The following is an 11,789-nucleotide window of genomic DNA, read 5'->3' on the forward strand; positions in this document are numbered from 1 at the left end:
CGGTGTTGCCGCACGTGAAACACCTGTTGTCATTTGCCTGGCGATACTGCTGCTGCTGTTGATTGTTCCTCTGAGCTGGAAACTGGGTACGGTTGAGTGCCTGCTGCTGCTGTTGTGGTCGGATCACCCATCGCCCTTGCTGCTGCTGAGGTCCCCTGCTTTGAGTGTCAGACACAATCCTAAAGCGCTGTGACTGAGCTGAGGGTCCTGCCACAGGGGTCTTCCTCTTCTTTTCTGCCTGACGAGCTGTGATACAGTCCTCCTGGGAGATGGCCATGTTGACCAACTCATTATAGTTGTTGGCCCTGACAGTGTTGAGACGGTCACGGAGCTTAGTGCTGAGCCCCCTCCTGAACCTGTCTCTCTTCTTCTCGTTCGTGTCTACATGATATCCAGCATACTGGCACAGGTCATTAAAAGCCTGAGCATACTACAACACTGTCCTGTTGCCCTGAGTGAGTGCCAGAAACTCATTGAGCTTTCGGTCCATAATTCCGGCTGGTATATGGTACCCCCTGAAAGCTGCCTTGAACTCTCTCCATTCCACCTCTCGGTCCTCTGGCTGCATAGCAAGAAAATGGTCCCACCAAGTCCTTGCGGGTCCGCGAAGCTGCTGGGTGGCGAACCTGACCTTAGTGACCTCTGAGCAAACTCCATGGAGTAGCGGGAATTTGGATTCCACTACTCTCAACCACACATTTGCATCAAGTGGGTCCTCTGCCCTGGTGAACAACGGAGGCTGGGTAGTGAGGAACTCCTGATAGGTAGCTACCGCGGGGTGACGCTGATGATCTCCACCACCATAGTGCTAGGGTGGTGGCTGACGCTGAGCTAGCTGCCTCAAGATCTCATTCTGCTAAGCCATTAGCTCCTGCAGAGTGGGAGGCGGTGGCGGCGGTGGAGGAACGCGCTCATTTGGACTACGACGAGCTCTCCCGGCCATCTAAAAATCACATATATTCTCAATAACACATCTTCAAGTTCAAGGTTTAATCGCGGTGAAGGAGTCAAAAGGCAAATTGATATATTTTTGCATAAACATAAAAATTTCACCAGGCATAAACTTTTCTTCCCAAATTAAGGCTAACAGCGTCCATCAACCATGCTTCCAAAAGAGTTTATCATGATTACATCAATGGCCCAAAAGACTCAACTCTATCTAGCCTAGTACCCCAAGGGTGCAAAAGCTAAGCTAGTTGTGAGGAGTCCTACCATTACCAACTTCTAGCCCCTACTCCTGATACCTAGTGAGCGAACGAGGCAACACTCGATTCGGGGGAAGGTGGTCTCCCTGAGCCAGCAGTGTCCAAGTTGGAGGCAGGCTCCTCTCCTCCCTCAATGTCGACATCCTCGTTGGCCTCCATGTCCTGTATCTCCTGGTGATGCATATCCAGGTGCTCATTAGCCTCGGCAAGCTTCTGCTGGGTGTTAATGAGCTGATCCTCGAGAACCTCGATGGTTTTCTCTCTGGTCCCCACCAATTCCTCCAGCTCTTGGATCTCATTGGACAGCTGCTCCACCTGCAAGTCCTTTTCCACCATCTCAGTGGACAAATCAACCACAAGCTCCTCTCTGTCGTCCAGGGTGATCTTTGTTGCGTCCAACAAGGCCATCGATGGGACATTGCCTCACCACGCATCACTTGCAGACGATACAGGGCATTCATGCATCGCACTGTCAAGTGAGCAGTCTGGCCTAGGTATATAGCCCAGATGTCCTTGGCATGCTCCACCCGATCCTTCCACATTGGGTCGTCCTCCTTCTCCGTGGGGAACAAGCCAATGGGTTGGGTGGATAGCTCCAAGGGGTGGAATCCGCAGAACGTGGTCAACCCGTGCAGAGCAATCGCCTCGATTGTATCCTCAGCCCGGTATCCTAAGGACTCAGAGTCCAGCGAACGCCAGCCTGGCTGCAGGGGATGAGGCTCCAAGGTCATCCTCACCCTACAGCGGGGCACTCGGTGCTTCTCGAACTGCTGCACCGCGTACTGAGGAGGTGTCGTGTATCCAACCCCCTGAAGTACCTCCCACAAAATGCGGGTAAAGCCCTCTCGTGCAAGCCCGTCAGTGTGGGACAATGCATTCCCGTCATCTGAGGATCCGTGGGAAGTCATCTGTGTACGGTTAAGCGTAAGTAAAAGAAAAAGAATTATAAAAAGAAAAGGAAATACAACTCAGCCCCTCTCAAAATAAAAAAAAATGGTACTGGGGTACTCAGTTGGTCATCATTTTGTATTTAAGTCTTTACTCATTTATCTATTTGTTTATTAAGAATGCATGCATGCTCGTCCTGAACGGCCTCACATCAATATAAAGGGAATAGGGAAGAACTCCCATCCCTTATAGTAGCTTGTAGGGCTTAATCACTTAGCCACCTAACTATCCCTCTATCATCCTAAGGCTTCCGTCCTAGATCTATCCTGATCGTCCTACGATCTATCCAACATTGTTTCTATCAAGTTTTACTTCGGAAAAGGATGGTATTTATATTTTATCGATTTCTCTGTGGTGGTACAAGCTCCGATACCAGCTGTGGTGGAACTGCCCGAATTATTCCAACTTAAGTGCCTAAGTCCCGCCTTAGAGGCTAGACCACACTTAAATGGGAATAACCTGTCAATCCCTCGGATCTAGTCCGACAAGGCCACTGACAGGATCAAGTACCACAATCTCACTCGATGGTGAGTCACAGAGCAAATACAATAAAACGTAAAACCATACATTAAAGAATATTAAGTTATTACATCATCATCAGAGTTTTTGCAAAAGTAACCATCATTGTTCGAAGTGCAGCGGAATAAAACTAACGGTAAATAAACAGAGAGATGGGGAAGCCTGTCCCATCACTCCTCATGCTCCTCCTCGGCCGAGGTAGGGTCCCACTCGACAGTCCAACCCGGTGGCAAGATGGACGGCCAAGTCACTCCAGCAACCATGTCCTCCAGGGATCCTGTAAAATTGTGCCACAAGCAAGGCTGAGTATACTAATACTCAGCTAGACTTACCCGGTGTGAGGAGTCTACTCCTCTACCTTTAGACATGCAGCTGTTTGGCTGTGGGGTTGGGTTGCCAAAAGCACTAGCTGAGTTTCTAAATCAAGTTTTAACTTTGTCAAATTTAAGTGTGACTCTCTTAAGGCTAAATGTGTACTATCTACTCATACATAGTAGCAAACATTTTTAGCAATCAACATATTGTATCAACCCATCATATTTCCACTTGTTACTCAATGCAGTACAATGGATCAAGCAGTCTCATTAGCTGCGAGAAGCAGACGATTCGAATCGAGTTTTTATCCTTGCAAGGTAAACCTAAACACACGATATGTAGGGGCACTCCATCCCCACACACATCAACCGTCCCCATCGATCCCCTGGCAACAGATTAGGGCTCACCGCTTTGGCGTACAATGCCTCACTAACCCCGACTGCCGTCGTGCAGTGACCGCACTTGTACCCACCGTAACCGGAATGGGAGACCACGTCTCAGGTCGCGTGAGGGGTAAAGTCTGCGGGCAGGTTCACTCAGGTACTAGGCTTACCGATTTACCATATTTCTCAGTATGTGTTTAGTACGTTCAAACACTTGACACAGGTATCCACACGTTAATCCTTATTCCAATTTCACCTCGTGGACCACGCATCCCCATGGATCCGTGTCCACAACCCAATTATCAATAGGATATGAAAAGTGGGTACAACCAATTCCTGACCTCGCGCGAGTGCTAGAGAAACCACTCGACTTCTACCGAGATCCTAATTAATAAAGCAACTACTCGACCTAGCATACTAGTATTCATCTCAATAGGATTCCTGAGATCATGCAACTAGGGTTTAAATCAACTCCTACACTTAAGTGCACAATACAACCCTACAATCATTAAGTGTAGTAAAATAGCATAAATAACAGGTTATGCATAAAACCGGGGCTTGCCTTCGAAAGCAGTGGCAGGCAGATCCTCTGGTGCAGGCTCTGGTGCTGGATCCGGGGCTACCTCCTGAGCAGCTCCTTGCTCCGGCACGAGGACGTACTCTCCGTCAGCGAGGTTACAGTCTATCGAAATGCAATGAACATGTATGTCATGATTATGCAGGATTTAATAACATTATGCTAAAGGACGGAAAACTAAGTTAATGAGTAACTTAGGGTTTCTTGGTCATACGTGGCTTTTAGGGGCTTATGCTTATCACTCCAGGTTTGGGTTTTGTTAAGGATAAGCATAGTGGATTTGGTGTTTCCTTTATATATTTCAGTGGACAATTTACAAAGGGTGTTAGGATGACACTAATTTCCATTATCCATTTTCCCTTTCTTTATTTTCTATTTATGGATTCTAGTGTAGGTTTGAACTACAACAGTGGTTTAACTTTTTCCAAAAATTCTGTAAAAATTACAGAGGCTTGCCATTTGTCAATATAGCCTGCTCTAGGACTTTGAGGTTCAAATTAAAAAGGCTATGCTTTAGACAAAAATAACAAAAGTTGTGTAAATGGGCCACTTTGTACTACAACTCTTAAATAGGGGTGGGTTCTGTCCTAAGGGTTATTTTTGTTGGTATCTAACAGTAAAAATAAGCTTCTGTGCCAAAAATCACAGAAAGCTAAGGGATGGTCATTTAGTTGTGATTTTCTAAAGTTTAATGCCAAGAAGGCACATTCCACTACCTTGCTATTTGAAAAAATGTCAAACAGCAGATTTCATATTTTTCCCATGTTCTTTATAACAAAAGATTAACTATCCCAAGGGTTGGGGTGTTTTCACCTTGAGGTTATTTTTGTAGGGTTTTTCTAAGTTTTCCTTGTTTTCTTAAAATAAAATGTATCCTATTTATTTTATACTAACCCAGGGTATAATCAATTTTTCTAGTAAACTACACTGAATAAGTACCCTAACAAAAATAGGAGTGCCCCTGGTTCATTATTTAAATCACCTTTTCTATTTTTCTTAACCTTAAGCATATTGTAAAATAAATGGCAAAAGCTACCTTAATGGGGTGGACATAGAGGTTTAGCATTTTTAAACAGGTCAGTAGGTGGACATAAACTTCTCCAAATTTTCTTAACCTTAGTCAAATGGTGCAACTATTTTTCTTCCTATTATTTAGCTTTTGGCCAAATCAGCATTTAATTTAGAATCCTAAAGTTTTCTGTAGTACATAGGGGTTTTATATTTTTCCTAAGTAGTTTATATTATTTAAGATCTGACAAAATTGGTTTGACTAAATTTGGATGAATAAAACAGAAGATATGACTTATTCAAGTTCTGTTCAAATTTTAAATCAGATTTAATAAAATGTTTCCTGGAAAACCACTTTGCACCGAAGTCCCTAGGGTATCTCTAAACTAACTCTCTCAGTTATACCCCCGCGCTACTATTCATCTGAGTCACTGACATTGCGCAAAACCCCCTGCTTTCTCTTCTTCTCCCCCGCGGTCCCTCCCTAGGTTTAAACAGTACCAGCAAGAAAGAAAAGGGTGGCGCGGCTTACCGGTGGCGAGAGAGGTCCGGCGAGGGGCGGGGTTGGCTTGGGGAGGCTCTGGCGGTCACAACGGTGTACGGCTCGACGGCGGGGGTGACCGGAATCGTCCGATCCACGTGCGCAGGCGGGGGCTCTCGTCGGCGGCGGGTGTGCCGGCCAAACCACGGCGACCTAGTCCAATCCAATGGCACGATGAGCTTCACGGGGTGATGTAGAGGCTATCTGTGCATTGAATCGAAAAATGGCGCGGTGATTTACCCGGTCCACGTGCGCCGGCGGGGTTCTGAACTCCGGTGAGCACGATTTCGCTATTCCGGTGGAGCGGGTCCTCGGTTCAAGCTCGTGCAAGCTTCACGGCTTCTCAGGGAAGCTATCCGAGGGCTTGGATCAAGCGGAGGAGGGCGGGAAAGGGGCTGGCCATGGTGGTTGCCCTCGGGCGGCTCTGGCGGGTCACGGGGAGGTCGCCGGAGCTAAGGGCGAGCTCGGGGAGTTAGGCGTGGTACGGAGGAGGCAACGGGGAAGGCAGCCGAGCACTGGGACGGGCTTTATAGCCGTGGCGCGGGCGTGGTCACGGGCGGCCGCGGGCGCGCGGGGGTTCACGCACGGGCGTGCTCTGAGCGCGCCCCCGAGTGTCAGCCCGCGTCGAACACGTGGGAGCTCGCTTCTGCCATGGTTCAACGACGGATTTGAGCACCTTAGCGTGTGTATCTTGGCAAAACCACTGTGTACGGTCTCTTCCCTGCTCCATATCCTACCTTTTTGCTGTGAGTTCTAAGTCAAGATACGGTCGGGGTAGGGAGATAGAGGGGTGAGAAGTTGCCTATGTCATAGCTGTCCAAACCGGGACAAAAGCTATGCCAAGTCGTGTCAAACGACTTAGGGTAGGTGTCAACTTCATCCAGGGCATTCTAGGGGTAATTTGGCGCCACTTTGTCAATTGGGTCGAAGTGTTTTGAATTCTGGATGAGGGTGAACATGTGTGATCTTTGTCCAAAGGTTAGTTTTGGACTTAGGCATTTTCTGATTTTCCTTTTGTGTTCAAACCTTTGGTGAACTTTTTGGGGCTTTTCTGAAATCTTTTTGGGGTTACTTTCTTACTATTATTTGTAAGTTATTAAGTGTACTACAACTTTTATATTTGGCCCAAGCCATGATCATAAGGTTTTCATGACCTTTTGATCCCACTTACATCTAGGGTTCCCATTGTCCAAAGGGGTTTGCTTTAGGGTTTTGGGCAATTCTCCCCTTTAGATATGCATGATAAGTTAGGGTATGATATCCATGATAGGTTGCACTTGCTTAGGACCTTGAATTCTAAGTTTGATGTACTTTGCTCAAACTAACCCACATGTGATAGTAGGTTAAATGGTGTAGCCCTGGGTGGACACCATGAGTGACACCTGGGGTGTTACAAAACCCATCTTCTATCCATCTATTTTGAAAATAAATTAAAACTTGCATTAACTCCCTAACTATGATTAAATTGAACAAAATTGAAAACCACATCGAACACATGCATATATGAAATAAAATTCAAACACACATGGAACCTTATTGTCAAAAAAACAACACATCAAACCTTGTCTTTTCTTCTGGCCCTGCCGCTGTTCTGTTTTCCATTCTGTTTCTGCTGTTTGGATAGTCCGGTAATAAAACAACTAGCAGAACGCATGTGGGGTTTGGTTGAATCGGGTAATACAGATGAAGAAAATTCAGAAACAACAATATAGCGTTTGGTTTGATTTATGAATTTTCTGAATTAGATGAAGCACATTGACTACTAGCAGACCTAGTAGCAAAATCACCGATAGTGAACCACAGGGAGAGGGAGAGGGTGGTCCTCACCGGCGATGTGTGTGGCAGCGGAGGAAGATGAAGAGGACACAGCGCGCGGCACGAGATCACCAGGAGGAGGGGAACATTGCTGCTCGGCATGGCGCAGGATCAGCAGGAGGACCATGGCGGCGTCTTATGTCCGGCGATTTGTCTCCGGTCACAGCGCAATGCGATACGGCCTGGTCCAACCAAATGCTTAACAACGAGAATAGGTTACAATGTAAATGGATTACAGGTTAAAAACTCTCATTGGTTATAACAACAAGCGAGTGGTGTAGTGGTAACACTACTACCTGTGTAAGATCAGGTCGCTGGTTCGAAGCTTTGTGAGAGCAATTTTTTTGCCAAATAAATCTGAGCAGCCGCATCGCCAGGCCGGGGGCTGTGTCCCACTTTGGCAAAACAAAATGCGGGCCATGTAGGCCAAGGATCCCACGCCGTCAAGTGGTGTACACGTGGGGCAACGATTACTAAAACGCATCTGTTACCAATTTATTGTATCATTATGTCGACCAAACAAGGCAAATTAGCGATGACGATATCAAATCTAATTTGTGTCGAATTGGTTTCATCAAAAGTTTGTTTCTATGATGTTCCTGTCATTTTCATCATTAATATTCAAGCCAAATCTCCGTCAATTGTAATTTTTGACGAAGATGTAAATTTGGTCATAAAAAAGGTATCAATCTGTGACTGAAGTAACCAGCGTCACGAGAAAATCGTCACTGGTGATCAAATTCTTACTAGTGAAATGACGTTACTATGATTTTGAGGGCACTATATTCGCAAGAGAGGGTATTAGAGTGCAACTAGTGGATGAAAATGTTATTGGGCTAGCTAATGGCTTTTGTGATACCAGGTTTCCAACAATCCCCTCAATTCAAGGCATACCTAGATGGTGTTTATCTCCACTCAAGTAAAACACCATACATCATTATGCCACATCGTTTCTCAAAATAAAATAAATACCATGGGAAATTTAGCCAAATTGCGTGAGGGAACTATCTAAACATAGGTTAAAGTTATAAGGCACCTTTTTCCACCATACAATTACTAAAAACTTGGAATATAAAGAATTCAAAACAATAGATCACCTTTTAAACCACAAATGATGTTTCCCTTATGTCAAGGGCATTGTAATTGCACGAGAGGGTATTAGAGTACAACTAGTGGATGAAGACATCATTGGGCTAGCTAATGACCATTTATGATACCAGGTTTCCTATAATCCCCTCTATTCAAGCCATACCTAGACGATGTTTATGTCCACTCAAGAAAACACAACACATCAATATGCTAAATCGTTTCTCAAAATAAAATAACGACCATGGAAAATTTAGCCAGATTGTGTGAGTGAACTGTCCAAACATAGGTTAAGGTTGTAGGGCACCTTTTTCCCACCATACAGTTGCTAAAAAGTTGGAATATAAAGAATTCAAAACAAGTCTAGGTATATTTTCCATGGTCATTTTTTTATTTTGAGAAACGATGTGGCATATTGATGTGTGTTGTTTTTCTTGGGTGGACATAAACATCGTCTAGGTATGCCTTGAATAGAGGGGCACTACAAGAAACTGATAAATGTTCGTGGGTAAAATTAAGAACGTGGGTACCCACGTTCTTACTTGAGTTAAGTTCATGGGTTATATTAAGAACGTGGGTTCCTACGTTCTTAAGTTAAGTTCGTGGGCCATGGAAAAAACTGTCGAACTTAACGTGTTAGGAACGTGGGTACCCACGTTCTTAACTTAAGTTCGTCGGACTTGTGCACACCGTCGAACTTAATCCTGAAAACCTAAATAAAAAATCCCACGCGCGCGGCTCTCTCTCTCACCCCCTGTCTCATCCCGCCCACACACACGCGCTCCTCTCACCTAGGGTAGGCCGAGCCGCCGCCGCGCCTCTGCCGCGCCACCGCGCCGCCGCCGCGCTGCCGCTTGCAAAAGATCTCTCCAGACTTCTGCAAGCACATCCCCTAGGCGGCGTCGAGCAAAAGACCTGCTACTACGCACCGCGGCTGGCAGAGCAACAAGCGACGACGCTGTCGGCGCGCGAGAGGACCGGGCCCTCGCGTGATGATGACGCCAGTCCGAAGCGTGCGGACAAGGATTATTCCGTCGGGAAGGAGCTGGTGTCGTACCGTGTGCGCCAGGTGAGCACGCAGAAGGTCTAATGCTCCAATCGGCCGCCGCCAAAATCGGACGGTAAGCTGCGTAACCGCCCAATTGTATGTGCTCGCATCGCAGTGAAGACCGAGATCGAGGACGGCGACGAGGTAGCGCTGCGCTTGATGATCCCCACACCACCGCCACCGTCGAAGGAGCACACACCGAGGTGCGGGCCACCGGAGCCCCAGGTCCAGGACAGCAATTTCTTAGTGGTACGATTTTTAGTGGTACGATTTGTATATTATAGAGCTGATAAAATTTAAGCTTGTATTCTGGATTTCTTAGTGGTACGATTTGTAGTGTGAGATGCCTGTCAAATACTGTTTTTTATTTTCCTCTCTTTACAGGCACTCCTTGAATATGAGAAACACAAAATCGAAACAGGAGAGTTCCAAGTAGCTTCATCTGCTCTACCAGACCGGTAATTTGGTTCTGAGAGTCAGGTACAGTTTTATGTGGCCTAGTATATAAACTTAGCACAACCTAGTTTCAATGCTATGAAATTCATTTTAAATCAAAGATCTGTGATATTTTTATGTACTCCCTCCGTCTCAAAATGTAAGACAGAATTTGACTTGGTGTGCCTTTTAAGATCACTCTTATAATGTTGTTTAATTTATGGCAACAAAACTTTGGTCATTAGAGAGTATTTCAAAATACAAATCCACTGTAACAACTTTTGTAGTATAAACTTTTCATATGATTAGAATAATTGTTGGTCAAAGATAACAAATTTTCAATTTTGAGATATGTTCAAGCATTGAGATTCGGGACAGAGAGAATACTTCTAAGTGCTGGCAGGATGCTCATGCAGTTGTGCTAAAACATGGGAACGATATGCAAGGGGACTAAAGTTCAGGTTTTATTACTGTATGTTTGCCCAGGTGGGTGGAAGCCATGTATCTGGTTCTGGAAGAGCCAGAAGAAAATCTGCAACTCGTGCAATGCAAGGTTGGCATTCTCAGCGCCTACTAGGGAATGGTGAAATCGCTGACCCTATAATTAAGGTATTTGTTGCTTTCAAATCAAGGGTTACTAGCAATCTTCACTTTGTTGTATATTAATATAATACTTTTTTTATTTTTTAGGATAAAGGGCCTATTGTCTTAAAGAAGGATAAAACTCCTAAAAGCAGTGGTACCTTTCTGCATTATGTTTCATTTTACTTCTGTTCTGCCATTACTTACTAATTGTTGTGAGTGGATTGGATCTTGGAGAGGCCCCTTGATCTCTCCTTGTACCCTTGATCTCTCCTTGTACTTGTACTATCTTTTTCTTAATGAAATGAAGTGCAGCTCTCATGCATTGTTCGAGAAAAAAATGCTTACTAATCCTTGGGTCTGTAGGTTCTGCCAAGAGGAAAAGGACACTATCCCTGGAAGATGACAGGGTGATACCTTATAAATCTGATCAGCTACAGTAAATCCCCTGTGCACTTATAATATTCACGCAAGCCATGCATTCTATTTTTCTATCTATTGCTGTTAGAAGATCAGTAATAATTGCAACACTGCTTCACACAATTAGCTTCATTCTGTTCTTTTGCATGGATAATCATAGTCCAGCGGGGCGTAATATCCATTTGAATAACTACTTAGGCTTGGCATGGCATTAGTTTGTTTTTCTTCTTCATCCTTGGACTTCGATTGATTTGATGAAATATTGTTATCTAGCAGAAATGACTCGATGGTTATTGACATGGCCCCCCCTGCTGATTGGGTGAAAATAAATGTTAGGAAAACTGTGAGTATCTGTATCTCACCTTTATCTGTTGCTAAATCTTATAGCTCTATGCTCTCTTTACTGTTTCCGATTGAAATATTGAAGCACTGAAATACTGCCAAATCTGTGGATGTCTTAGGAAATTCAGATTGTGGATGTCTTAGGAAATTCAGATTGTCAGAGATTCTCACATGGATTTCTGGTAGCTTTATTTTTTAATCTAGTAAATAGTAATATAATTGAATACTGGTAGCTTTATTTTTTAATCTAGTAAATAGTAATATAATTGAATACTTTACGTCCATATGTGTTCCATTGGAAGCCGCATGAGTCATTATTGTCTGAACCAATTGAAGTAGTTAGTTTCTTTGTGCTTGACCACAAGCTCGGAAACATTGATATAAAGTTGTACAAGCAAGAAGATGTATTTATTTGCATGCTTGTTTAATTATTTTTTCTAGGATAGCGTGCTATATTCTTCTCTCCTTTGTTCGTGAACCAATTCCAATATTCTAATTGTATCACTTCCTTCAGTGTGTCATTTAATATTTTTAGCATCTTATTTTGGTGCTATCAACTTGCAAT

The 11,789-nt window shown here is 44.4% G+C and overlaps 1 long non-coding RNA gene across 1 annotated transcript; it reads left to right on the forward strand.

Moving 5' to 3' along the window:
• The first annotated feature begins 10,565 nt into the window (after positions 1–10,565).
• LOC118472155 (uncharacterized) lies at positions 10,566–11,235 on the forward strand. Its single transcript, XR_004850036.1, has 3 exons — positions 10,566–10,619; positions 10,829–10,901; positions 11,159–11,235. It is a non-coding gene; the product is annotated as an uncharacterized lncRNA (long non-coding RNA).
• The last annotated feature ends 554 nt before the right edge of the window (positions 11,236–11,789 follow it).

Source organism: Zea mays, chromosome 6 (genome assembly GCF_902167145.1).
Source record: "Zea mays cultivar B73 chromosome 6, Zm-B73-REFERENCE-NAM-5.0, whole genome shotgun sequence".
In the NCBI taxonomy this organism is placed as follows: domain Eukaryota; kingdom Viridiplantae; phylum Streptophyta; class Magnoliopsida; order Poales; family Poaceae; genus Zea; species Zea mays.